The sequence below is a fragment of the Ambystoma mexicanum genome, chromosome 1q (assembly GCF_040938575.1).
Source record: "Ambystoma mexicanum isolate Mex_15411 chromosome 1q, UKY_AmexF1_1, whole genome shotgun sequence".
NCBI classification, from domain to species: domain Eukaryota; kingdom Metazoa; phylum Chordata; class Amphibia; order Caudata; family Ambystomatidae; genus Ambystoma; species Ambystoma mexicanum.
In genome coordinates, this window is record NC_090922.1 from 120,632,461 (window position 1) to 120,659,657 (window position 27,197).

Genomic DNA, 27,197 nt, shown 5'->3' on the forward strand with positions numbered 1-27,197 from the left:
TATGTGTTGAAGTCAGCAAAGCTGGATGCTACAGGTGACCAATGGCTCACCTCACTGTCCAAATACAAGTTCAGTCTACAATACAGACCTGGGCACACTAACATTGATGCTGATGTCCTCTTTCGGAGGTCTAATGCTCAGCCGTATGATCGGTAGCTGGATCCATCTCGTAGACGGCGCTATCTTCAGTAGCCATTAGAGATATCTGCCAGGCTGCAAGTCAGCAGGGGCCAGACAGAGCCAGGAGCAAGGATTGCTTGGGAGCCTGAGCTGAGGTGGTACCTGCCATTTACTGCAACATCACCAGTCTGGGTGTATCTGGCTACCGTGTCTGACCAACATTGAGATCTGTATGTCAAAGCTAGCAGATCCTAGCATCGCTCCATTCCTGAAAGCCAAGACCACGGGAGTGGATGTGTCCAGACACGTCCCTCTTGACCCTAACCAAGCTGCAATGCTGAAGAGTGGAAGACATTCCTGTAGAAGGGTGGAATTTTCAAGGAAAGGAAAGTTGGAGACCGGCTTCTACATCGCCTGGTTTTGTCACAGAGATTCTGCTGAGCTGTACTGTATGCACTTCATGACCAGCATGAATATCTTGGCAGCGGGAGAACCTTCGAGTGGGTCTGCTCAAAGTTTTTCTGGCCCGGACTAGCCGCAAATGTTGAGTATTATTGCTAGCACTGTGCAAGGTGTGTCACCAGGAAGACTGTGGCTTGACCTGCAGTCTATCTTCATTATCTGCAGAGGTCCGGGCCCATGGACTTCATCTGCATTGACTTCCTCAAGCTGAAAATGGACAGGTGAGGTCTACAGAATAGCCTGGTGATGAGAGGCCACTCCACTCGGTACACGCAGGCATTTCCCTCCAAAGATCAGCGTGCCACCCCCATTGTTCGCGTATTGTGGGAAAAATCCTTTGAGTACAATAGTTGGCCGGCTAGAATTCATTCCTTTGAGGGACCGTATTTTGAATCGACGCTCGTAAAGTATATGCTGAACTGGTTGGCATCAAGAAGATCCAAACAACTGCACATTAACATAAGCAGTTCCCATGGAGTCACAGGAGCAGAAACCTGCTTGTAGGGGGCCTCAAAAGACTGTGGATGTCTATGAAATAGGTAAGATGGTTGAACACAACCCTTTTGAGCACTTTAGAGTAATGCAGAAGGAAAGACAGGATGAAAGTTAACCAGTAGTTTTGGGTGATACCCTTGCTTTTTAGGAGACGGATAACCATGGCTGCTTTGAGAGGGAAAGCAATCAGAGTCGAAGGACAGGTTGAATAGTTCAGCGAGATGAGAAGCGACTAATGGGGCAATAGGCTACACTAGCTGAGGAGCAAGTGGTCTGATGGGGCACAAGAGGGTTTAGCCTTCATCAGTAGAGTTAGGACTTTGTCAGTATTAGTCTGACTAAAGTGTGAGATAGAGGCAGATGATGATGGTAGAGTAGGCATAGTGTAAAATGTAGAAGGAGGGAATGTGATGAAGGTGAGGAGAGAGTCTCTAATTTTGGAAATTAGTTCAGCAAATTATTCAGCTAGGTCATTAGCTGTGAGAGAGGAGTTGATAGTCATAGATTTTGTAGAAGTGAGGAGTGAGTTTAGGGTGCCCGGTAGCCGGTGGGGATGGTTGGAGTGAGAGTCAATGAGGGTTAGGTAGCTTTCCCTTTTCACTCTATCAAGAGTGGACTTGAGAGAGTTCAGGGCAGAGAGGTCGAGTTGCAGGTCCTCATGCAAGTCAGTATGCCTCCATTTGTGCAGCCGCCGACACATGTCTGAGTGGAGAGGGCATATGAATGGGGTGACCCATGGTGGAGGATGCTGAGACTTAGGGGTGAAAGTAAGCAATGGGAAGTGAGAGGAAAATAAATCATATAGTAGGGATTGGAAGCTGGAGTAGGCAGTGTTGGTGGAAGAGGCATCGGGTGTGAAGGAGGAGAGTGGGAACTGTAGGTCAGAGAGAAAGGGGTGAATGGCAGAAGGTTTACATTTCCATTTAGTAATAGGTGAAGCAAGTGGTGAGGAATGGTCAGATGGTGGAAAGCAGATGGTGGTGGAAACAATTGAGTGATCAGATATGGATAGTGTGACAGTGGTATTAGTGGCTGAGAGAGAGGTGGAGATGAATAAGAGATCCAAAGAGTTACTCCCTGTGTGGGTAGATAGGTTATGGACGGAGTGGAGAGTGTGGTCAGTAAGAAAAGACTGAACTTCAGATTTCTGAGAAGGGATTGAAGAGGGAAGGTTAAAGTCACTGATAGATGGAGATGATGTGAACCGAGTGAGGCAGAGCAATAGTAGAGGTAGTGAATTCAAAAGAGGTAGGAGAGGACGTGGCATTGGAGATTTGTGAGGCATTCATTTTACTACAAAAGTACTTGGCTGTTTGTGGTTTAGCCATGCACAAGCTATTCCATATACTTTTTGGCTACTCTAATTTGATAAAATTTAAAACAATTATTTGTGTACATTTTAGTGTTTGCATTACATGTGATGGTTGCTATGTAAATTACCAAATACTTTTATATGCTGTAAACCCAGATGCTTTTAAATAATTTTGATTGCAAAAAGATATCTTTGGAAAAAGGGTTTCTCAGGAGGATACCTCAGGGGCAACATGCTCATCTTGGAAGCAAGAAGCACCACAGATTCGATCCCTGGGTCAGCGCTTAGAAACCTCTGGGTATTAAGCATGTTATAAATAACCTATCATATCATATCATATCATATGTTTCTTTTATTTATTATTTATAGTTTTTTCATTTGGGAAGTTGCCTGTAAAAAACCTAAATCAAATTAAGGGATGATTGAGTTATTGCAATATTGGTATCCCAATATAGGTATAGCCATAATATGTCCAGGTATTTGCACCATTTTGTCAAATATCTGTTTATTGACCTTACGTACTCATGTAACCCCCATTCAGAGATTAAAAGAAACTGATCCCTGGTGTGGGAAGCCAGGCTGGGGATCCGGAAAAGAAAACGAAATTAGAGTAAAGGACCTTTGCATGTGGTGACGCGTGGGATCCTTTACTCTGGGCAAAGAAAAAAATGTTGCAAGCATGAGCGGAGCACGGTTCAATAATGGAAAAACCCTTCAAGGGTTCAGAGGCTCTGTGCTCTGTGCCATTTACCACCACTGTCCAGGCCTTCATGCTGGCACTCCCCTGACAAGCATGGGAGCGCCTATTAGCACAGCCAGCCCCAAAGTTGCCCACAATAACCACCACTTCCCCGGGCACCATTAATTACCAGCGCTCCCCAAAGCAGGTGAGCGCCCAATGTTTTCAGACCTCCCGGGCTGTGTATAATTAAAGGGCCTGCCCCCCTGACAGGTGGCCCACCAAGACTCCCAGGGCCACACCTGGCAGATGTGGCCCAGGTGTAAGAAAGTTATGGGGCTCTGCAGGCTTCTGCTACCTGCTGGCTGTACCTTGCATACGCAGCCCAGCCATACACAAGACTTTGGGGCCCCCACCCATTGCTGCTGTCTGCCAGAACAAGAGAACCATCACAAGGGAGTGCAAGACAGAAGAACATCAAGAGATATCAGTGGCAAAGTCCTTGAGACAGCTCTGGCGAGGTTGTCTCCAGAGTAAGGTGTTTTTATAGATTTCATTTGGATATAGTGCAATGTATGGACTTTGTATATACTTTTTAAAGACTTCTTACCATTTGTTAAAGAACTATTCAAAGGACTATTTTTATATTGATGAAAGTGTTTGTTAGATACACGGCTGCTTAGGGTTAAGTTAATTATATGTACTGGCTTGTGTTTTTTCCTTTTTAAAAACTCTCTAAACCCTGATGGTGTACCGGAAGAGTAAAGCATGAGCAACCATACAAATAATAGAACTATACGTACACCAGCATTCCTTTGTCCACCTTTTCTTTTGTGTGATATTTACTCTAACCCAGTGTCTTTCTCCTTAGTGGTATTTGGGAAACTGCCACAACCTTCTGCCTTTTCATTCCTACCTTCTTCATGTTCACAGTGGGGCACACCAGGGTGATCTCGTACCCTGGGAAGCAGGGTTTTGAGGCAGGTAAGAGGCGGATCAAGTTGTAAATTAAGGCATGAGATGTATATTGTGAGTCCGCCTAGACCTGTCTCCCAATAAGGAGCATAATACGATCTCCTGCCACGGCTGAGATCACCTTTGGTGTACCTATGCCTACCTAACTATCTCATACCTGCCCTTTTTCCTTCCTGGGGTAGTGTACAGTTTGCTAGTGTAAATTTCCTTTTTTGCCAATCAAACAGCTTTTTGTGTGCAGGTTTTGGATAGGGATTTGTATATACAATTATAATCATTGTGTTCTTGATTTTTATCAGATTTGCCACCCTGTCTGACAGACAGGTTCCATCCTCATGGATCAGCTTCAGATAGCCAGCTGGGCAGAAGGGATTATGCTTGGCCATTGCTTTATCATAGGTGACGTCCCCTGGAGCACACCTCTTTATCAGGTGCTCAGAATAACAGAGTCCATAGAGTCCCTCACTGAACAGGTCAAATGCTGGGTAAAGTCCTTGGCCTTCCAGGAACCAATAGCCTGGACTGCTACAGGCCGAAGGAAGTCAACCCTGAGACATTGCCCCTTACCATTCATGGGTTTGACCCAATAGAGTCATATCCTCTCTGGGCATTGACCACATGGACATGGTTGCAGATTAGTGCACCACTCACACCACCAATGCTTAGCCTAAATCCTGCTTTGCCCAGCTCTGTGCACAGACATCCTGCAGCGCCCAATGTAGGTGCCATCATCCTTGTGCCCTTAAGCACCCCTATTTTACCAGGGTCTAGAGCCAGTGCTACACCAGAGGATAGAAGTGACAAACTGATCACTTCCTCCATGGCGGATGCCTTTGAGGACGTGTTACACGAGCCCATCGCAACACCAAATGAGCATGGCCTCTATGTCCACCTCAGACCCTTTTCTGGGGAGAAACCAACCCCAAGGGGTGAAGAAGAATGCAACCTTGGCCGGAGCAGACAAACCAAATGATATATGACTGGAGAGCTCCAGACCAGTAGAAGAGGCATTGTGTAATTGAGAGTCTGCGCTGTCCTGTGTTGAGATTTATCCAGATGCTACATGCCACAAATGCAGACCCCCACAGTGAAGGACATCATGTTCACGCCAATGGAGTGTTTGAAGCCACCGAGTCCGGTGCATAGCTGATGGTGAAATGCTATGCCACCCGCCTCCAAAAGGGTCTGCGACTCTCAGAATATCTGCCTAGGAGCGAGCCAATTCTAAAGCAGAATTCACAATGGAATGGGTTTGAGCCAAACAGCCTGAACAAGGTCAAACTTCAACAGGTCATACACTGTGCCAAATCGCTGCCACTGTTGCTTCTGCAGATACGTCTCAGAGAACAGACTCAGACACCACCATCATTTGATGAAATGGCCTGAGAGGTGCATACTCTGGAAGGCGAGATGCAGTCTGCCGAGTCAGCTGGTATCTTCATACACTGCTCTGGTGTATGACCTGAGACATCAAGTGCAGGACTTTTGCCAAACCATCGAAGCAATGCAGCTGCAGAGGATGCCAGCCAAGCCCCCCATTGTAATGACATCCAGGGCACCAGAGCGCAGAAGAAGTTCTACATTGCCATCCCGAAAGAGAGAACACAAGCTCTTCCAGTGCACTCAATAGCCATGGCAGCCCCAGTGAGAACATGGAAGCAGAGCACCTGAATCCTCAATACTACTACACTTTGACAGATAAGAGACAACCAACAAGTCTGCACGAGCAGACGGGGCCAAGACTGCAGTGACACCTTCAGTAGGCAAGTCATCTGGGGACCAGCATCCACCCAGACTGGCCAGTCCATCTGAGAGGGAGATCACCTGCAGTCAAGCTCCCAGCAAGAGCAGCACCTGAACATCATGGGCAATACCTGATGGGCTTGTAGGACCACCAACCACCGTGACATTTGCAATCACTGGATGACAGGCACAAGTGTTTCTCGATAGCAGATCACAGGTGACCATCGTCTATGAGCTGTTACACAGAAAACACCTGGCGCATATCCCATTGGAGCCCTTGGCTGGAATGAACCTTCTAGGCATGGCATACAACCCTTGAAAATATCTGCGGTACATCTGGGTCAGATTGCAGTTTCCACTTGATGTAGCTGGAGTCAGAACTCATATCGACACCCTAGATCTGGCCAGCAGTAGTTGGAGTGAAGACCCTGCAAAACAGGTGGTGATTGGAACTAATTCCTTGATGTTCGACGCACTGGCGGCATTATATCAAGTGATGACTGGACCATGATATGCCAGCAGGTTGTTCATGCATCCCATGTGCCAACAGGTGTACATACAGAGAGATATCCAGTCCAACGCTCCAACTGATGGACCCATTGGAGATGTTTCGCACCTCCCGGTTCGGGCAGATCACAATCCTGGCACACGCAACAGTGATGGTTCATGGCAGAGTGTGACTCAGCAGGGAGTAACGACCAAGACATCTGGTGATGGAAGCACCAGAATGTGGGAAGCTCCCAGGGGGTTTACTGCTACAGTGGACCCTGGTGACAGTGATGGAATGGACCTGAATTCCATCAAGGTGCCGGTCATTAATGTGGCAAATAGGACTGTTCGCTTACCAGGATCCAGCATAATCGCACAGTTCCACGTGACCTTGGACCACTTAAGGGAGCTGCTCGTCCTGCACACCAAGGGTTTCTCCACAAACCCCTGGGCCATAGGCAAGGCCCACAGAGTGGAATACCCTTCAGGAAGCGCTCATGAGGCCTGGCCCCAGGAAATGTGGAGGATGTACACCAGCTTCTGGATGATCTTCTGCCGGCAGGGATTATCCAGGAGCCCCTAAGCTTCTCCAACATCATCACCCAGAAGACTTAAAACCTGCACTAATCCAGACCAGTACACCCTGCCCCTGGTGTTCGAGGTATTGGAATGCCTGACCGGGAGTAAGTGGCTTTCGGTCATGGACTTGTGAAGTGGCTATTACCAGATCCCGATCCCGATGTATCCGGCGAATCATGAAAGGCATCTTTCATTTTTCCGTTAGGATTTTACGAGTTTGTCAGGATTCCTCAGGGGATCTCCAGTGCACCAGCAACTTTCTAGCACCTCATGGAAAAGACAATCAGTGGCATGAACCTCATGGAGGTACTTGTGTGCCTGGATGCCATTGTGTGTGTTTGGGAGAACCCTTGAAAAACACAACAGGAGGCTCATGAAGGTGCTGGGTCACCAGCGGGAGCAAGGGCTAGAGGTCAATGTGGACAAGTGTGAGTTTTGCCAGACAAGCATCAGTACATCAAACGTATCGTCTCTACAGATGGCATCGCCGTGGATCTGGCAAGATGGAAGCCCTCCTCCTCTGGCCAAAACCTCAGACCCTCGAGGAGTTACAGAGTTTCACGGGATTCTGTAACTACTACAGGAGGTTCATAGCTGGCTATGCCATCATCGCCTGACCACTTGTGGACCTCACCAAAGCATACCCACCTCACCAGACGAGCCTGAGGAATACCCCCAACTCTGTGGATCATTTTTGTGTTCCACAGGAGCCCTTCGGTGAGCGGTGGACTGACCAATGCCAGCAGGCCTTCGAGGAGCTCAAGCGGACCCTCACCACAGCACCAGTCCTGGCCTACATTGATCCACACTTGCCTTAAATCCAGAATGTGGGCATGAGCCTAGAGGGACTCGGAGCTGTTCTCTAGAAGAAGACCAACAGTGAGTTGAAAATGGTTGCTTTTGCCAGTCGAGGCCTGCATGCAGTGCAGAAGAATTACCCAGTCCACAAGTTTGAATTTTTGGCATTGAAGTGGGCTGCTCAGGAGAAGTTCCAGGATTACCTCTATGGTGCCACCCTCATGGTGAGGACGGACAACAACCCCCTTATGTATGTGTTGAAGTCGGCGAAGCTGGATGCTACAGGTGACCGATGGCTCACCTCACTGTCCAAATACAAGTTCAGTCTACAATAGAGACCTGGGCACACAAACATTGATGCTGATGTCCTCTTTCGGAGGTCTAATGCTCAGCCGTATGATAGGTAGCTGGATCCATCTCGTGGACGGCGCTATCTTCAGTAGCCATCAGAGATATCTGCCAGGCTGCAAGTCAGCAGGGGCCAGACAGAGCCAGGAGCGAGGATTGCTTGGGAGCCTGAGCTGAGGTGGTACCCGCCATTTACTGCAACATCACCAGTCTGGGTGTACCTAAGCTACCGTGTCTGACCCACATTGAGATATGTATGTCAAAGCTAGCAGATCCTAGCATCACTCCATTCCTGAAAGCCAAGACCACGGGAGTGGATGTGTCCAGACACGTCCCTCTTGACCCTAACCAAGTTGCAATGCTGAAGAGTGGAAGACATTCCTGTAGAAGGGTGGAATTCTCAATTAAAGCAAAGTTGGAGACCGGCTTCTACATCGCCTGGTTTTGTCACAGAGATTCTGCTGAGCTGTACTGTATGCACTTCATGACCAGCATGGACATCTTGGCAGCGGCAGAACCTTCGAGTGGGTCTGCTCAAAGTTTTTCTGGCCCGGACTAGCCGCAAATGTTGAGTATTATTGCTAGCACTGTGCAAGGTGTGTGTGATGGTTTAGGTGCCTGTTTTCCCTTTTCTCCCCCTTCTGTCCAGCTCTCCTCACCTGAACTGCCGGAATTACTGCTGGGATCCTGTAGCCGCCGTCGAGTAAGATAGTCCTTCTCCTTTTTTCGATGTGCCTGCTTGTCACGGAGGGAGGCCACCTTGACTGCTGCTGGGAACAGCTGGCCGGGGACCTCCCTTCCGGGACTAAGCCGAAAATAGGGGAAAAAACCCCAGATGGGGAAAAAACCATGGGACTCCTCAGGTTGTCAGCAAGGTAGTATTGTACGTGGCCGTGCAGGTGAGCAGGAGAAAGTAATAAGCAGGATCCGCGTTGGTTGCAGGAACAGCAAAGCAGCAGGGGGGTCCTACTGAGTGGAAGAATCCCCGAAACCCCTGCCAGCCAAGCAACTAGCGGGGCGAGGACCAGGAATGGGAGGAGGTCAGGAAAAAAGCACCGGCAAGGTACCGGCAAGGCAGTCCAGAGAGAAAGCAGAGGAACGAAGGAAAAAAGGGGCAGAGCCTATCCGCGAGGACGGAACCGCAGAGAACTGAAACAAAAGTCGCCGAGGCACGGTGACTACAGGGAAAACTGGAGGAGAGAGAGGTAAGAGAAAAAACGTACGCCGTGAAGGGGCGCGAGAGCAGAGCAGAGCAGAGCAGAGTAGACGGAAGCTGAACGGGGTAGGAGCGAAGAACCAGGAAGCAACGAGGGCTTCCACTGGACAGTTGCAACGCAGGGACCGCTGGGCCGGGAAGGTAATTATACTCCCAGCGGCCCCGCGTCGTGAGGAAGAAGCGTGATGGACACAAAGGAGGGACTAGTGCCCTGCATACCTGTGTCCTAATTTCCAACGCGGGAGAAGCCGCCAAGCGGAACGCCTGCGGGTGACAGTATGCCCCCTTCCAGACCGTATCACCCCCGGCTTCCCTGGGTGCAGGCGGTGAAATCTAGCGAGCAAGCGAGGCGCATGCACCTGAGAAGCAGGTTCCCAAGAGTCCTCCGACTCCGGATAACCCTTCCAGGACAAAAGGTATTCCAACCTGCCTCGATAGAACCTAGAGTCCCTAATGTTGGAGACTTCATATTCTGCTTGAGTGGGGGTCTGTGATGGAGCAAGTCTGGGCACTGGTCTGTGATGGGAATCGAAATAGAAGTCTTTAAGGAGAGAGGAATGAAAGACTGGGTGAATGCGACTTAGAGAAGGCGGCAGCCGAAGACGGTAAGCCACAGGATTGATTTTGAGAAGAATGGGAAAAGGACCCAGATAACGAGGGGACAGTTTAGAGGGTCTTGTCCATTTGGGTAGAAACCGGGTGGACAGCCACACCTTGTCGCCTGGCTTCCAGTCCGGACATTCTTTGCGATGTTTATCCACTCCCATCTTAGATCGTCTCCTGCTGTTCTCCAAACTCTGTAATGCTGTGTCATGGGCATCCTTGATCTGATCTAACACCTCTTCGGCCGTCGGGGAATTGGTGAAACTGGGAATTTCAGGGAGAAAGGACTTAGGGTGAACCCCATAGGTACAAAAGAAAGGTGAAAGACCTATGGCAGAGTGTTTGGCATTGTTATACGAGAATTCTGCAGTAGGGAGTAGGGAAACCCAATTCTCCTGGTGTTGAGTGACGTAACATCTCAGATATAGTTCGAGAGTGGCATTAAGTCGTTCCGTCATCCCGTTGGACTGGGGATGAAAACCCGAAGAGAGTGCTCTCTCAATTCCTAAACGGGTACACAGGGCTGTCCAGAATCTCGAAGTGTACTGGCTTCCCCGGTCCGAGATGATCTTGTCGGGTAGACCGTGTAGCCTGAAAATGTCTCGTGCAAACACTTCAGCCATCTTGGTGGCTGTGGGAACCCCAGAAAGAGGGGAGAAGTGTGCCATCTTGGAGAATGCATCTACCGTGACCATGATGCAGGTACATGATCCAGATTCCGGGAGGTCTACAATGAAATCCGTAGAAACCAACCCCCAAGGGCGAGTAGGCATTTCAACTTGGGTAAGTAATCCCAACGGTTTCCCCGTCGGATATTTTGATCGGGCACAAATAGGACAGGTCTTCACAAAGTCTAGGGTGTCTCTCCTCACGGTGGGCCAGGAAAAGGTTCTCGAGATGAGCTCCAGAGTGTTGATTCCCCCGCGATGACCCGCAAGGCGGGATGTGTGACACCAATCCAGAATCTTCTTCCGCAGCGGGCCTTCCGGAATGTATAGACGTTTCTTAAAGAACAGCCAGCCGTCTTTCTCTTGATAAGGAGAAGTGGGGTGCAACGCAATTCGAGGAAGCTCTTGACTCACGGCGGTCTTAACCCCTTGTAGGAAAGTACTGACCTGGGCCAATATCCGATTGTGATGAAACATGGGTTCAGTGTCTAGTGAAGCCCTTTCCTTGCTGGAGTCCTTGCGAGATAGAGCGTCTGCCAGACGGTTAAGCGAACCGGGAATGTAAGAGATCTGAAAATCATATTGTGAGAAAAGATAGGCCCAACGAGCTTGCCTGGAATTTGAGCACTCCATTTCTTGGAGGGCTTTCAGGTTTTTGTGGTCAGTCCTGATGAGGAATGGATGCCTGGCCCCCATGAGTAAATGGCGCCATTCGTCACAAGCCAATTTCATAGCCAACAACTCCTTTTCTAGGACCGAATAATTCAATTGGCTAGGTGAGAGAGTCTTGGATAAGTAGGCTACTGGATGCTCCACACCGTTGACAGTCTGAAGTAGAACCGCTCCAATCGCGATTGCAGAAGCGTCAGTCTCCAGGATGAAGGGCAAAGTCTGATCTGGGTGGTGGAGGATCGGAGCCGAGCAGAAAAGATGTTTGAGTAGTCTGAAACTGTTTTCGGTATCGGGCGACCAGTAGAACGGAGAGGCCTCTTTCTTGAGTAGGCGAGTGATGGGATATACTACTTCAGAGAAGTTGGGGATGAATCTTCTGTAATAATTGGAAAGTCCCAGAAACCTTTGCACCTCCCGGACAGATGTGGGTGCGGGCCATTCGAGGATGGCCTGAACCTTCCTCTGATCCATATCTATACCCTCTTCGGACAGCTGATAGCCCAGATACTGCACGGAAGGGACCGCGAATTTACACTTCTCAGCCTTCACTAACAGCTCGTTCTTTTGTAGACGTTCCAGGACTTGAGTGACATGCCCGATATGTTCTTGTAGGTTGGGGGAGTAGATAAGGATATCATCCAAATAGATGATGACGGAAGTAGAGAGCATGTCAGAAAACATTCTGTCCATAAATCTTTGGAACACAGCCGGGGCGTTAACTAGCCCGAATGGCATCACCTTATACTCATATAGGCCGAATGGAGTGCGGAATGCCGTCTTCCATTCGTCACCCTGGGAGATTCTGAGCAGATGATAAGCGTTTCTGAGGTCAAGTTTTGTAAATATTCTGGCCCCTTGTACCGCCTCGATGATGTCGGAGATAAGTGGCATAGGATAACAATCACGGATCGTCACCTTGTTGAGACCTCTGTAATCGATACAGGGTCTCAGATCAGTAGAGTCTCTTTTTTTTATGAAAAACAGAGGAGCCCCTGCTGGGGATTTTGAAGGCTGAATCAACCCGTTCTTCATATTAGTGTCCAGATAGTGTCGTAACACAAGTTTCTCGGCCAGAGTAAGGGAGAACATTCTGCCAAAGGGAACTAGGGCATTGGGTACCAGATCTATGGTACAGTCTTCGGGCCGGTGAGGTGGCAGTATGGAGTGAAGGTTCTCCCGGAACACCTCAGAGTATTTTGAACAATAGTTGGGCAATGCAAACACTCTCACACAGTCCGAGGTATAGGCCGTAACGGATTCAGGGCCCTTCTGGCTCTTCGGAGGAAGACAATGTTCGGTGCAGTATGAAGAACCAAAGCTCAGCTGGTTCTTAGTCCAATCGATCTGGGGATTGTGTTTGCGAAGCCATGTGATTCCCAGTATGATTGGGAAATGTGCAGCCCGGATAATGTCGAATCTTACCACTTCTGAATGATGAAAAACTGTTAAGGACAGATCTTCAGTGGTATGGGTGATGAGTCCGGATGATAAGGGAGAGCCGTCGACTCCTTCTATCTTCTGTCCTTCCTTCCGGGGTATCCTGCGTAGACCGACCTGGTCTGCCCACAGGGTATCAACAAAGTTGCCGGCTGCTCCGCAGTCCAGTAACGCGAGAGTCTCCACCTTCTCGCCTTTTACCGTAAGAGTGGCAGTAACTACCATGAGTCTGGTATCTTCCTTGGGTTCAGAAGAAGAAACTGTAAGCGAAACATAGGGACGAGTAGAGAGAACTGGAAACCCCCGGACACTAGTCCCTATTGATGCCGAGGGTGCTCGTTTCCCTGCCTCTTGCTAGGCAATTCAGAACAATCCTTAAGAAGGTGTTGGTCTGACCCACAATAGGCACAAAGTCCCTTTTCCCTTCTTCGCCGTCTTTCGGCAGCAGTCAAAGGTGCTCTTGTGGCGCCTATCTGCATGGGTTCTTCTGACGCGGCAGTGGAAGAGCGACGAGGGGGAGAGCATGCCCGAACATCCAGGGGGAATCCTGAGCCACGTTGTCTGCGTCTTTCTGTCTTCCTTTCTTGTAGACGATACTCGATATGCAGTGCAGCCGTTAGTAGGTCCGAAAAAGTAGGCGAGCGAGTAGACCTGGCTAACTCGTCCTTAATTTCCTCTTTGAGACCCCTCCTGAAAATGGCATACTGTGCAGGTTCTGGCCAGCCAGCGCCAGAAGCTACTGTCTTAAAGGCCGAAATATATGACAGGACATCCAAGGAACCCTGCTTGACATCCAACAATTCTTCAGAAGCAGTGAATGATAATTCTGGGCGTTCGAATGTCTGTCTCAGAGAATTCTGAAATGCTGAGTAGTCTTGAAGTATGGCATTGTTGCTTATGACTAGGGGAGTAGCCCAAGTCAAAGCATTGCCGGTCATATTCGAGATTAGGAAGCCGACTTTAGCTTGATCCGTAGAGAAAGTGCGGGGTCGGAAAGTAAAGTAGACAGTACATGCCTCTAGGAATTCCTTCACCTTCTTGGGGGCACCGTCAAACTTTCCCGAGGATAGTATCGTAGGTGGTAGTTCTGGAGGAGGGGGTTCCCTGGCGGAAACCATTTGTCTAAGGAGGGCGTTCTCCGCCTTGACTCCCTGGAGTTCTTGAGACATAGCTTGGATCGCCTTCCAAAGCTCTTGCACTTGTCCCTCAGCGGACATCGTGTCTTTACTTGGCGTTGCAATCTGTGATGGTTTAGGTGCCTGTTTTAACTTTTCTCCCCCTTCTGTCCAGCTCTCCTCACCTGAACTGCCGGAATTACTGCTGGGATCCTGTAGCCGCCGTCGAGTAAGATAGTCCTTCTCCTTTTTTCGATGTGCCTGCTTGTCACGGAGGGAGGCCACCTTGACTGCTGCTGGGAACAGCTGGCCGGGGACCTCCCTTCCGGGACTAAGCCGAAAATAGGGGAAAAAACCCCAGATGGGGAAAAAACCCTGGGACTCCTCAGGTTGTCAGCAAGGTAGTATTGTACGTGGCCGTGCAGGTGAGCAGGAGAAAGTAATAAGCAGGATCCGCGTTGGTTGCAGGAACAGCAAAGCAGCAGGGGGGTCCTACTGAGTGGAAGAATCCCCGAAACCCCTGCCAGCCAAGCAACTAGCGGGGCGAGGACCAGGAATGGGAGGAGGTCAGGAAAAAAGCACCGGCAAGGCACCGGCAAGGCAGTCCAGAGAGAAAGCAGAGGAACGAAGGAAAAAAGGGGCGGAGCCTATCCGCGAGGACGGAACCGCAGAGAACTGAAACAAAAGTCGCCGAGGCACGGTGACTACAGGGAAAACTGGAGGAGAGAGAGGTAAGAGAAAAAACGTACGCCGTGAAGGGGCGCGAGAGCAGAGCAGAGCAGAGCAGAGTAGACGGAAGCTGAACGGGGTAGGAGCGAAGAACCAGGAAGCAACGAGGGCTTCCACTGGACAGTTGCAACGCAGGGACCGCTGGGCCGGGAAGGTAATTATACTCCCAGCGGCCCCGCGTCGTGAGGAAGAAGCGTGATGGACACAAAGGAGGGACTAGTGCCCTGCATACCTGTGTCCTAATTTCCAACGCGGGAGAAGCCGCCAAGCGGAACGCCTGCGGGTGACAGTGTGTCACCAGGAAGACTGTGGCTTGTCCTGCAGCCTATCTTCATTATCTGCAGAGTTCCGGGCCCATGGACTTCATCTGCATTGACTTCCTCAAGCTGAAAATGGACAGGTGAGGTCTACAGAATAGCCTGGTGATGAGAGGCCACTCCACTCGGTACACGCAGACATTTCCCTCCAAAGATCAGCGTGCCACCCCCATTGTTCGCATATCGTGGGAAAAATCCTTTGAGTACAATAGTTGGCCAGCTAGAATTCATTCCTTCGAGGGACCGTATTTTGGAACGACGTTCGTAAAGTAGATGCTGAACTGGTTGGCATCAAGAAGACCCGAACAACTGCATACCACCCTCAGGGGCATGCCCAAGTGAAGAGGTTTAATCAAACTCTCCTGGCAATGCTGGTCACCCTGAAGCCAGCCAAGAACAGATGGAGTCAGCATGTGGCCACCCTGACCCATGCTTACGACTGTACAAAGCATGATTCCACTGAATTTACACCGTACTTCTTGATGTTTGGAATGGTCACCCAGCTTCCTGTAGACCTGTGTTTCGGAGTGTCCACGGATGCAACAGGCAGTGAGAACTACGGCAGCTATGTAAAACAGCTCAAGGATAAACTGGAGCAATCACATCAGCTCGCCCAGGCTGCCGTGAGAAGATAGCGGAAGGAAACAAATTCTGCTACGATGACAAAGTCCAGTTTCATGCACTTCAACCTGGCGATCATGTGCTGATCCAGCAGCCTGGGGAAGAGAGGACGCAACAAGCTAGGTTACAAGTGGGTGTCTGCGCCTTTCATCAAAGAACATCAGCTGGGAGAGGTCCCAGCTACCAACTGCGAGAGGAAAGACAGGCAATAAATATCACAATCTGCACCTGCTCCCAGTAAGGCATGAGGTTGAGCTGACACCAAAGGTGTCAGAAGAAGAACCAGCCATGGGTCTGGTAACAAGACAGCAATGACTCTGCTGAAAGGCCCAAAGAAGATCGTCTGAAAACTCATTCCCCAGAAACTTCTCAAGCTAACAAGTCCACGATACCATCATAAAGCCAGCCCGGAAGCCAGTGAAGACACTGACACAGAGGGCGATCAGTTTGGCATCTACCCAGACCAATGGTTAAAGCAGACTCTAGTGTGAGTGCCTACAACCAGAGAGCCAGTTCCCACTCCTAGTGAACCTGAACCCCAACCTGAGAGTGTTTCATCTAAGTCCAATCTACATACTGTTCCATTTGCCCCCAGTACGCTGGACGTGGTAGAGAAACCCTTACCTGTTCCTCCACTGGAAGACAGGGACCCTGATTTGGCACAGCGCGCAATCCTGGCTCAGGAGGAAAACCTAGATGATGACCTGGCTGCTCTCTGCGTACCTCAAGGGAGAGTAGACCTGTTGTGAAGTTAACTTACGATTCACCAGGGGTCAAGTGTGAGTATCCCACTGCCCATTCTTCTCAGTGTTTTGTTCCTCTTTCTTTAGAGCAGGTTCCTTGGAGTTCAAGGGTACTGTGGGAGGTCACCAAAACAAAGAGAGGTGCAAGGGAAGCACAGCCCACACCTAACAACCCTTAATAAGGTTTAGAAACCTCTAGCTACAAACAAAACAAAGTTACAGGGAAAGTCACTCTAATGCATCATGGTAGATGCCACCCAAAGAACAATTAAACTCATGAAGCCTTAAATACACAATATGAACAATTTTATTAGTTCCAAGAACAATATTAAAATGCAATCAAATTGCCAAAAACACAATTTAATAAAAGACCATTATTAGATAATAAGTCAATAGCACAGTGCAACAATGTAACAGACAGTGTTACGTATTATGGGCTTCTGATGTCCAGCCCTATAAGGTTTTACAAAAAAAGTGTCATGTGCTGTGCAAGTACCATCAGTCAAACACATCAAACACTCCACTCATACTATTCAGAATTCACTCATATTCATTCTTACTCTCATCAGATTCTTCCAACATGTTTCTTTCCAAATTCATGTGTGCACATTTTATGGAAATTCATCAGGGACTGTCTGCAATCCACTGAATGCACTGATCTATTCATCAGGGACTGTCTGCAATCCACTGAAGGATTATTCAGTAAAAACACATACTAGAACTTTAAATCAACTCTGCAATTATTGTGTCATTAAGTGTAGGCACCACGTAACCCAAGAAAAAAGAAGCAGTTACGGAAGGCCAAGCAGTTTGCTCTTAAATATCAGCGTTCAAGGGCATCACCTGCAATAGAACAGACATTGGTGTCAGAGTCCATGTGTCTAAAGGTTAATCGTTCACTAGATCAACAATGCGACCATCTGTATTAATCAAATATGGCGCCACAGGGGAGAGATAACAATTCTCTGACTAGCATGGTTGAAGCAACTTTAGGAGGAATAGAGATAAGCGATAAACTGATTTTAGCGATAAACACATTAGTGGTCTGGCAAAAGGTAGAAGGCAAAACACCAAAGGGGGGGCCAAGTAGTGTTAACAAAATCAAAAAGGCTGCTTTTGGGGTGTACATAACACACCTATGTTAATCGGGTGCACATTCAGGTAGCAGCTTATCAGTAATTAATAGGTAGACTTTGTAGTAATAGCAAATTAGTTGTCCCGGTCGTCAAGGTCATCTAGCGCCATTGTTAGTTGACCGTAGGCCGGACTCCGAACCAAATGGAAGGCCGATTACACTCTTTGAACAAGTGTCAATGGGGATGATCTGCAAAAAGTCAAGTGTTCAGTAAGGCTAAAGGCAACTGATGGAGAAAACCTGAACAAATTGGCTCAAATCTGGTCTTTAAGTGGTGGAGCTTCGGGGATCAAGGAATCTGACCATTGCTACAATCAACACCGTAGTATATGTATTACAAATTACCTCTAGTCAAAGGTCTCATGTTACTGACATAAGGTAATGCGACAGGTGCAAATCACGTAAAATCGAGACTGCTGACGGAAGTAAATATCCTGTATAGCGTGCTTCGTGCCCTATATTGAAGACAGAGAAAGTTAGCAGGGCTATCTGAGATAGAATCGGGAATCAAGTCATTAAAGGGCCAAGCAGGACACCCCTAGGGGAAGTGATTCTGCTGGTGTAAACAGAGACACAGCATTTACCTAGCTAGGTGTTACCGTAGATGATTGCTGTTAATGATAGCCCCACAGACTCGAAATGTTAAGATTCCTAGGTGTGTAGCGGTAACTCATGGTGACGTGATAACTTTTACCCGCTCCTGAATTAGGTAGGGGTCCCGTTGGTGGTACTGCAGCTAGTAGTGTCGCAGTCCACTCTGTCGGGGACAAAGAAGGGAAACAGAGTTAAATAAGCATGTGGTCTAATTGTATCAACTCTGGTAATTGCTAATGACTGGTCCAGATAGAACGCATACCCGTGATCTGAAAAGGTCCGTAAGCCGAGCTCGGTCTCTGGTCCTGTGACTGTAAGGCATATGGGGCCACAAGACTGAGCAACTGATTAAAGTATGTTAGTCAACGTTAGGCGTCAGTTCCTATTGGTCTATCGCATGCTAACTTAGAGCACCGTAATTAGACACCGTCAGGGAAGATGGTGAAGTCCATTAAAGGAATAGCTGCAGCTAAAAAAAGGTAATCAAGCGTTATACTTTGGATGTTAAAATAACCTGGTAAAGTCACCCATCAGGTCACTAAATAATGCAGCTAGAAATTATCCCTGCTAATCGAAATGTAAAGGTTGGGGACCGACTACTGAGATGTCGTTCCGATATCAGTGCGCAAATTATAGTAAATAGTAAAAAGTCCCTGAGCCGGACCTGCGGAGCACAAAGAAGACGAGCAAATAACAGTCAACTCTGCTCGCTAGATCTAGGCAACTTTAGAGCTCATCAGAATGTGTGGATACATGCTGAGTTGTGCATGAAAAGGGTGTGAGAACCGACTTGTTAATTCAATCAGTCAATGTTATCATTTAAGCCGTTCACAGCACTCTTAGTTAGAAATATAAGTTGTTCTTTACGTAAGAGAGTGATCTTATCTCTATTGGTATCCTTACTGGGATTGAGTTTATAAATGACTGCCCAATTGTAGTCATCAGGTGCATGCATCTTTTCTATCCAATGGTCGGCCATGGGAGGGTTGTTAGTACGATTTTTTAAACAACTTTTGTGCTCCCCAATTCTTAGTTAAATTTTTCCGTCGGTGTTCCCTATATAAATCCTGTTACAGGGGCACCAAATCATATAAACGACCATCGAGGTACAGTTGGTATGTAAATTCTGTTTCCAGGGGAGCCGCAGTCCCAAATTCACCTCAGTGCTTTTAAAAGTGAAGCGATAATAGGTGCATTGACCACAAGGGAAATAGCCCATCACAGGTGAGAATCCCCATTGTTCTGTCAGTGTGGTCTGTTTAGGAGGTTTGAGGCTTATGTCATTCCTTGTCAGTTGTTCCTTGATGTTTCTGCTGCGTCTAAAGGCTACCACAGGCCTGGGTACCAGAGTATCACCCTTTTCCAAAACTTTCCAGTTTTTTCAGAATGATTTTTTTGATAGCGTTCGAGATGTGGCTATAGGTGTTTACAAACACCAACTTCTGTGCTCGCTCATTTCCCAAAGTCCACTCTTTGTACTCTAAAAGAGCCTCACTGTGGATGTTTTTAGCTCTTTAAAGGGCTTTTCCAGTGATGCCTTGTGGATACCCCCTTAAATTCAGCCGTTTTTCCATTTTATTAGCTTCTGTAAGGAAGTCTGACTTTTTAGTGCTGTTGCGTTTTAGTCTCAAAAACTGGCCCTGCGGGAGGTTATCCCTCACATGTTTAGGGTGGAAGCTATTGTAATGTAGTACAGAATTCCTATCTGTTGGTTTGTTTTATGGTCTGACAAAGATGGTCTTGGAATCTGCATCTACTGTAACTGTGACATCCAGGAAGTTGAGGGCTTCTGAACTTGAGTTAGAAGTGCATTTCAGAAACCTGTCTTGAGTGTTAATCCATTCAAAAAATTCCTGTAGCTATGCTGTGGATCCATACTAAATGACAAAAATGTCATCAATATAACGTCTCCAACTGCGGATGTGTTTGACAAATGGATTATCGGTATGCATGATTTTAGTCCGTTCAAATAACTCCATATACAAGTTGGCAATACAGGGTGCCAGAGTGGCACCCAGAGCATTACCCTGGATCTGCTGGTAGAGGTCTCCATTAAAGTGGAAATAACTTTCTACCAAACTCATCTCGGCACACCAAAGTATGAACGAGATGGGGGTCGTTCCTACTGTGTGGTCCAATAGTAGTTTCTCTTCCAACATGCCTATGGATGCTCTCTGAGGAATACTTGTGTATAGTGCAACCACATCAAGGCCCAAAAGGATTTCTGTGGTGAGGTTAAAGAGGGCACCTTTGACTTCCTTTATGATTTGCATAGTGTCCTGTACGTAGGAGGCCATTTTGCAGACCAATGGTTGGAGAAAGGTATCAGCGTACCTAGATAAGGGTTTAAGTATAGAATTTACTCCAGACACTGTAGATCTACCTGGTGGGTCCTGCATCGACTTGTGTATCTTGGTTAGTGTATAAAATTGAGGTATGCAGGGTTTATCTTTAGTTAGGAATTCAGCTTCTTTGGATGAGATCGAACCTCTCTGTCTCACCTTTTCGACTTTGAGACTGATGGTCTCTTGGAGTCTCTTAGTAGGATCACCTTCGAGATGAAGGTAACAGTTCAGGTCCAAGAGTTGCTTGTTGCATTCTCTCACATAACTTGCCCTGTCCTGTAGGACAATTGCTCCCCCTTTATCCGCTTTGTGGATTAAGATAGTCTCTTTAGCTAAAAGATTTTTCATAGCTAATTTTTCTCTACTGCTCATTTGGTGAAGGTGGTCTTACCCTTCGTCTTTTTTTCCAATACATCCAAATTGTGCAGGGCACTATTCTGAAAGGTTTTGGCCTCTGCATTATGTCCCTGTGAGGGCACACAGTAAGTTGATTTGTTATGTAGGCTGGTGTCTGACTGTACTGTGGGAGGTGCCTGAGATTCAGGGTACTGGGTGGCAACCAGTGGCCTGCCCTTCTAAATCATGTCTTGACAAGTTAAAGGGGGGGAGCATGTAACCCCCATGTAGGGATGAAAAGAAACGGATCTCTGTCATGAGAAGCAGCGCTGGGGATCTGGAAAAAAAAAAGAAAACAGAGTAAACGACCCTCACATTTCGCTGCGCGTGTTCCTTTACTCTGGGGAAAGAAAACAACAGTGCAGACGCTTGGTGCGGTTCACCGCCACTGCCTGGGCCTTCATGCTAACACTTCCCTGACAAGCAGGGGAGCACCTGAGAGCACAGCCACCCCTAAGGTGTCCCACAATAACCACCCTGACCCCGGGCACAGTTAATTACTGATGCTCACCATAGCAGGGGAGCGCCCAAAATGTTCAGCCCTCTGACAGGTGGCCCACCAAAACTCCCTGGGCCACACCTGACAGATGAGGTCCAGGTGTAAGAACGTTTTTGTGTGGCTCCCCATGCTGCTGCTACCTTCTGGGCTGCACCTTGCATACGCAGCACAGACATATACAAGACATAGGGGACCCCACCCAATGCTGCTGCTGTTGCTTGCTGCTGTTTGCCTGCCACAACAAGAGAACCATCCCAAGAGAGTACAAGATGGAAGAACATCAAGCGAGATCAGCAGCAAAGATCTTGAGACAGCCCTGGCCAGGTTGTCTCCGATGTAAGGTGTTTTTATAGATATTATTTGATACAATGCACTGTATGGACTATGTATATACTTTTTAAAGACTTTTTACCATTTTTTAGAGAACTATTTAAAGGACTATTTTTACATTGTGAAGGTATTTTTTAGATACGCAGCTGTTTAGGGTTAAGTTAATTGTATATAGTGTATTGTGGTTTCCCTTTTTTTAAACCCTCAAAACCCTGCTGAGTAAAGTAGAGAAAAGATTGAGCAAGCATATAAAAATAAAAGAACCATACACCAGCATTTATTTGCCCGCTTTTCCTTTTGTGTGACATTTACTCTGTCCCAGTGTCTTTCTCCCAGAAGGTATTTGGGAAACTGACCTAACCTTCTGCCTTTTCATTCCTCCTTCTCCACGTTCACAGTGGGGCTCATCGGGGTGATCTCAAACCCAAGGAAGTGGGGTTTGGAGACAGGTAAAAGGCGGGTCAAGTTATAAGTTAAGGCATAAGAGGTATATTGTGTGCCACCCTAGAATCGTCTCCCAATAAGGTGAGTAATAGGATTCCCCCACGCTACACTTACATCATTTGCCAGGCTTTCGATTGATTTAGTGACGCACCTCACTTAGGTGTGTTATACATGGCAGCCTGCTATTCCCACTTGTAAGGTATTGCCATAACTGCCCAAAGTACTCATGCAATTTTCCAGTTCTTGCCTTAGTATTCCAAGGTACTCTTACAATTGCAGCATATTGTATTCACCCAGCCTAGCACTCACATCACTTGCTAAGTTTTATCATCACATGGCAAGACATTCACATCATTTGTCTGATGCTGGCCTTGTATGCCCAGGTGTGTACGCCTTTTGTCAGGTATTGAAATCAATTGCCTGAGTACTGTTACAGATTGAGGAATCAAGGTGTTATTTGTAGACCAGAAAATTCCAAACCAAAAGACGACTTAATATGCCCAACATTGTGGTAACGTTTAGGGAAAACCAAATCTTCAATATCACTGTGCAAGGTTAAGGAAGACAGAAATAAGTCCACTAGCATTTTGAGGTAAATACTTTGGTTGACAGTTCCCACAGTTCTATTATATTCATGCTCAGGGTGAGCTCTACTAACCGATACAAAAGAGTCTCTCACAGGTCTACATGTTTCTGTGCTTCTTGTACTCCTATAGACAGCTGCTAGCACACAGTAGCCCTCCTAGACAGCGGTAATTTCCTTGAATTACAGGCAGACATCTTTATGGACCCTGTCACTCAATGACTAGATTCGAAAAACAGAACTCCTTTGATGTACGTTTATTAGGGACTGACCATAATGTTTGGTCCAAATCATTAACGGGAATACTTGGAATTAACGTTTTCAGGATGTTTATCCTAGGCTTCTTGCAGAGTGACTGTCAAGCCGCAGCTTCTTCAACAAAACAAAAAATAATTTTCTTCGCAAAGTCTCTTGCTTGAATATCCAGTCCCCATATTTGTCCACGGTGAGGATGTCCTTTTGTTTGTTTTCTTGAGAAAACAGAACAGCAACTCAAAGTCTGAAGGGGGTGTCTCCCATTTTCCTCTCTTGCTCTTTGCTTTCTTGTTCATGTTGTTTTCGTGCAAGTATTCTCCATTCAGGCCAGCAAGTGTGCTGTGTTTCCTTGTGGGTTACTAAAGTCCATCCAGCATAACCAAGCATTGGACAAGGCCTGGGTTAGGTCTCCAATCCCACAGCATTAGTTCAGACTTCCGGTAACCCACCGGTAATTCCGACAGGTTAGCGGCAAACCCACCTTACTGTTAATGGTGCCCAATATCTCAGGATTATAGGACTTCATGGAATAGTTTCCCACAATCACCGGCGCCAGTAGTACCGGTGCTGGTGATTGCAGAAATTATTTTCCATTAGAGGCCTGAACTACCATCAGGTTAGACTTACCAGTGAATCAGAGCCCCTACCAACAAACTCTGTGCGGGTCCAGTAAAAATATAAAGAAAAACTATGGGTACTTCCCACCTTATTTGATATCGAGGGCATGTCTAATGAGGGGAAGAGCCAATACCATCTAAAACAAAAACAAGGAATACATGCTACCCATCCCTTTTCGACGCTTTTAATGACCTAGAGCTATGCTCTATGCTATAATAGAAGAAATCCTCAGCACTCTTACCAGAAATCTGTTAAAAAACGATTTAATAATTCATCATTTTTTATGAAAAACAGTTTGCATTACAACATAATGGGTGCCGTCCCTTTGCCACTTTCCATGGATGCCCCGAGACATATTTTACAAACTGATCACTCTCTGGGGTTAGTATACAAAGGTGTAAACACGTTTTTGCATATTTTTCGTACCACATCAAGACATATGGAAGTTCTGGTGAATTTACAAACTAGAACCGACCACACGTTTCTCCTCTCAAGTACTGCACAAGTTTATACAGATCACTGTCTCTGAATGGTAAAACTCATTCTCAATGTTTCTCTATTTTATATCTTGTACAGAGAGGTAGCACTTTGTGGGGGTGACAAAATCAAGCAGATAGGACAAACTGACTAGTGTGTTTTTTAATCAGACTGTAGGTGAACACGTGTTTCGGCCCGTATGATGAAATATGTCTGCCCAAACAACATTTTCATCTGATTGTCAGTGGAGCCTTCATCAGGCTGTAGAATATCTTATAGTAAGTGTGGATTTTTATTATTTTCCAAAACCCCTTTTCCTCATGTGGGAAATTTGTTGTTATTTACGTGTGATTAGGGAAAAACATTTTATGAATATGACTTCATCTTCTATAGAGGAATAGATATCTGCAGGCAACGCTCCTTATTTTCTGTCTCCAAGCCAAGTTAGATGTATATCAATAGGAGTACGTTATTCTCTTGCTTCCCTTTCGTTTCTTACTTCTTGGCTGCTGCCAGCACAAATAACTCCCCCTGACTCAATGACACTCAAATGCTGTCAAGCACAGTCTCCCAATCATGCCACGCACACAGAATGCCACAGATACAGTCTGCTGCACAATGCAAGCTCTTCTTTCAGCCTGGCCATTCCCCTGCCACGAAGCACCATGGGGAACCACAAGTACATGGCTTGTGCACTCTGCCCAACAAACCCAGCTCACAACATCTTGGACTGCTATACCTGTACTCAACCTGTGGCACACCACCACCAGCCCTGACCCAGCTGCTAGCCACAACAATACACGCACACGAGGTGCGCCCGATGTGGCTTCCGTCTCCTCCCCTGCGTCCAGCCAGCAAGTACACTCTAAATACACTGCTGCCTCTGAAAATAGACTCCAAGACTGTCCGCACTAGCTATGCCAATGAAGATAAACTCACTGTAAACATTGTCACTAAGGACCATGTCGCTTCTAGCGCACCACCAAACTTTTTCATTGCTGCTAACTGCACAGCTGCCAATATTGCTTTCCCTGTGCCTGATATCACTGATGCAATTGTTGTTAATTCCCCTATGTTTAACCAAACAGATGCCAATGCTATCACCTATCATGTACCAAACTGTTTTTCTGCATATATGAGTGATGAGTGTTAATACTATGCCTATTCATACAGCCACTAACATTGCTTGCCTGGGGCCCAATATCACTGTTACAAACGCTCTTGAAACCCCTGTGAATGACTACAAGGAGGTTAAGGTTGTCGCTGGGTTTGCACCTAACTGTGTCTCTGATTATGTGTGTGCTGTCTTGATACCTAACTTCACTGATGCAAATATTGCATGCCCGGTACCTAACACCATTACTGCTACTGCCATTGCTGCCCCCTTGCTTAACTACACTAATGCCAATGCTAGGGTCTGCCTTGTGCCTGTCAATATTGGTGTAAACATGTCTGCTTTTCCAACCTCCAACAACCTCATAGTAGATGCCTCTAGTAAGGTACCTGAGAAACCTCTCATGACCACCATGAATGTGCCCCCCATCTGCTACACATTGATGAATACACGCTCCCTATCCGCCCATGCTCTTGACATTGTAGAGGAGCAGCTGTGTGCATCTGCAGGAGATCCCACCCCCTACCTCCTGTGTATTGGAGACATGAGATTGTGCCGTGCCTAAGACCAGCCATAAACCAATACCGCAGCGAGTGTTTGAAAGAAGATACCCATTGAGACAACCCTACTGAATGTACCCTCGACATGATGGTAACCTGCAGGAGGAAAAACCTGAAGGAGTATGAAAATAAGCTAACGGATGAATTGATGACATCATAAAGAAGTGTGCACAACGTCTCAAGATAAAGAAGTATGACAAGGTATGAATCCTAGAGGACAAATGAAAATTACGTAATAAACAAGATGTTGAAGAAAATAGAAGTTCAATACACGTACAGACGTTGAAACACATGATAGATTAAGTCATCATTGAAGCTAGCTATAAGTAGTGACTAGAATGCAGGCGAAGCCGCCATTGTACAGAAACTGGACATTGGTATCATGAATTTAGTAAGCCAGAACCCATGAAGCGGGAATGGAAAACTGTGTCGCAGCAAGAATAATGGGCACATGGAGCTGCATGGCAAGGCTTTCTGGCCTGGAGTCAAGACTGAAGCAACCAAGGTCAGCTATTCATTCAGGAAAGGAGCAAGCATGCAGAGGATGAATCTTCCTTTGTTAAGGTGCAAGAAAAAACACGAAGGATGCCAACTTTTAATTCATTCAGAGCATTTAAAAACTACAAAATGGACCAAATTGTGGTCTCCTGTATCGTGAGCCAAGGATGGAAATAGCGCTCGAACTTGAAGTCCCAGGCATGATAGCGAATGCTCTCACTCCCGTGCATTCCCAAAGATGAGAAATCTCTACAAAGACAATTTTATGGCAGAAGGCATGGGCGATGAGTGATGCTGGGCTAATTGGGTGGTGGGGTAGTTTCATGCCTTATCTCCTTGCACCTGGGTCTGGGCTTACGTGCTGCTAAATCAACCAAATGTTCCAGACATGGCACAAGCGTGCCAACCAATTGTATTAGTCCATATAACAAAGGACCGTATAGTTTGAAGACCAATAAGAAACTGTGTATCTAATTATTCTGAAATTACATGTTTTTAGAGGAAGGCATAAGTTGTCCACCTGATAACGAACAACCAATAACAACCTAGCTCCTACAGAAAAGCATACTTAGATGTCTCCCTTAACCAATCCCGACCCTTGATAGGTTTTTTTGCTATTGCCACATAGTATGACATCATTCTGACACATTTTTCATATAAAACCATATTTTGTGTAAAGATCATTGAGAGTCTGAGCGTACGTCCGTTGATGTTCATTGTAACCTCCTTGTTTTAGATAATTGTTAATATAACAGTACTTTGCCATCTTCCTGAGTTGGTTCCGTTATTTGGACTCAGAATTATTCTGGTGTAACCCCATCCATTCCATATACACGTTCCTAAGGACGATATGCTAAAAATTCATGACCCGAAGGATACACTATTCTAAGGAAGGATAGATCGAATTCCAAAGCGGTAGAGTCGCCATTTTAGCCAAAGATATCTTCAGCATCAGGACACTTGACACCTCTATTGAAAATTGCAACCTCATATTTGTGAAACTGACACCTCCCCTAAAATCACCATTACTGTCCATGTCATTTACCAACCACCAGACCCCATTCTAACTTTTGAGGGGGACCTTCTCCAAACTATTGGTGCTAACATCAAACCCCAGTCAAAAATCCTCCTCCTTGGTGACATGAATCTGGGCCTGAAAGACTGTAATGACCTACAAGCCTCCTCCCTTGCTAACTCCCTGAATGCCCTGGGCTTCAGCCACTGCATT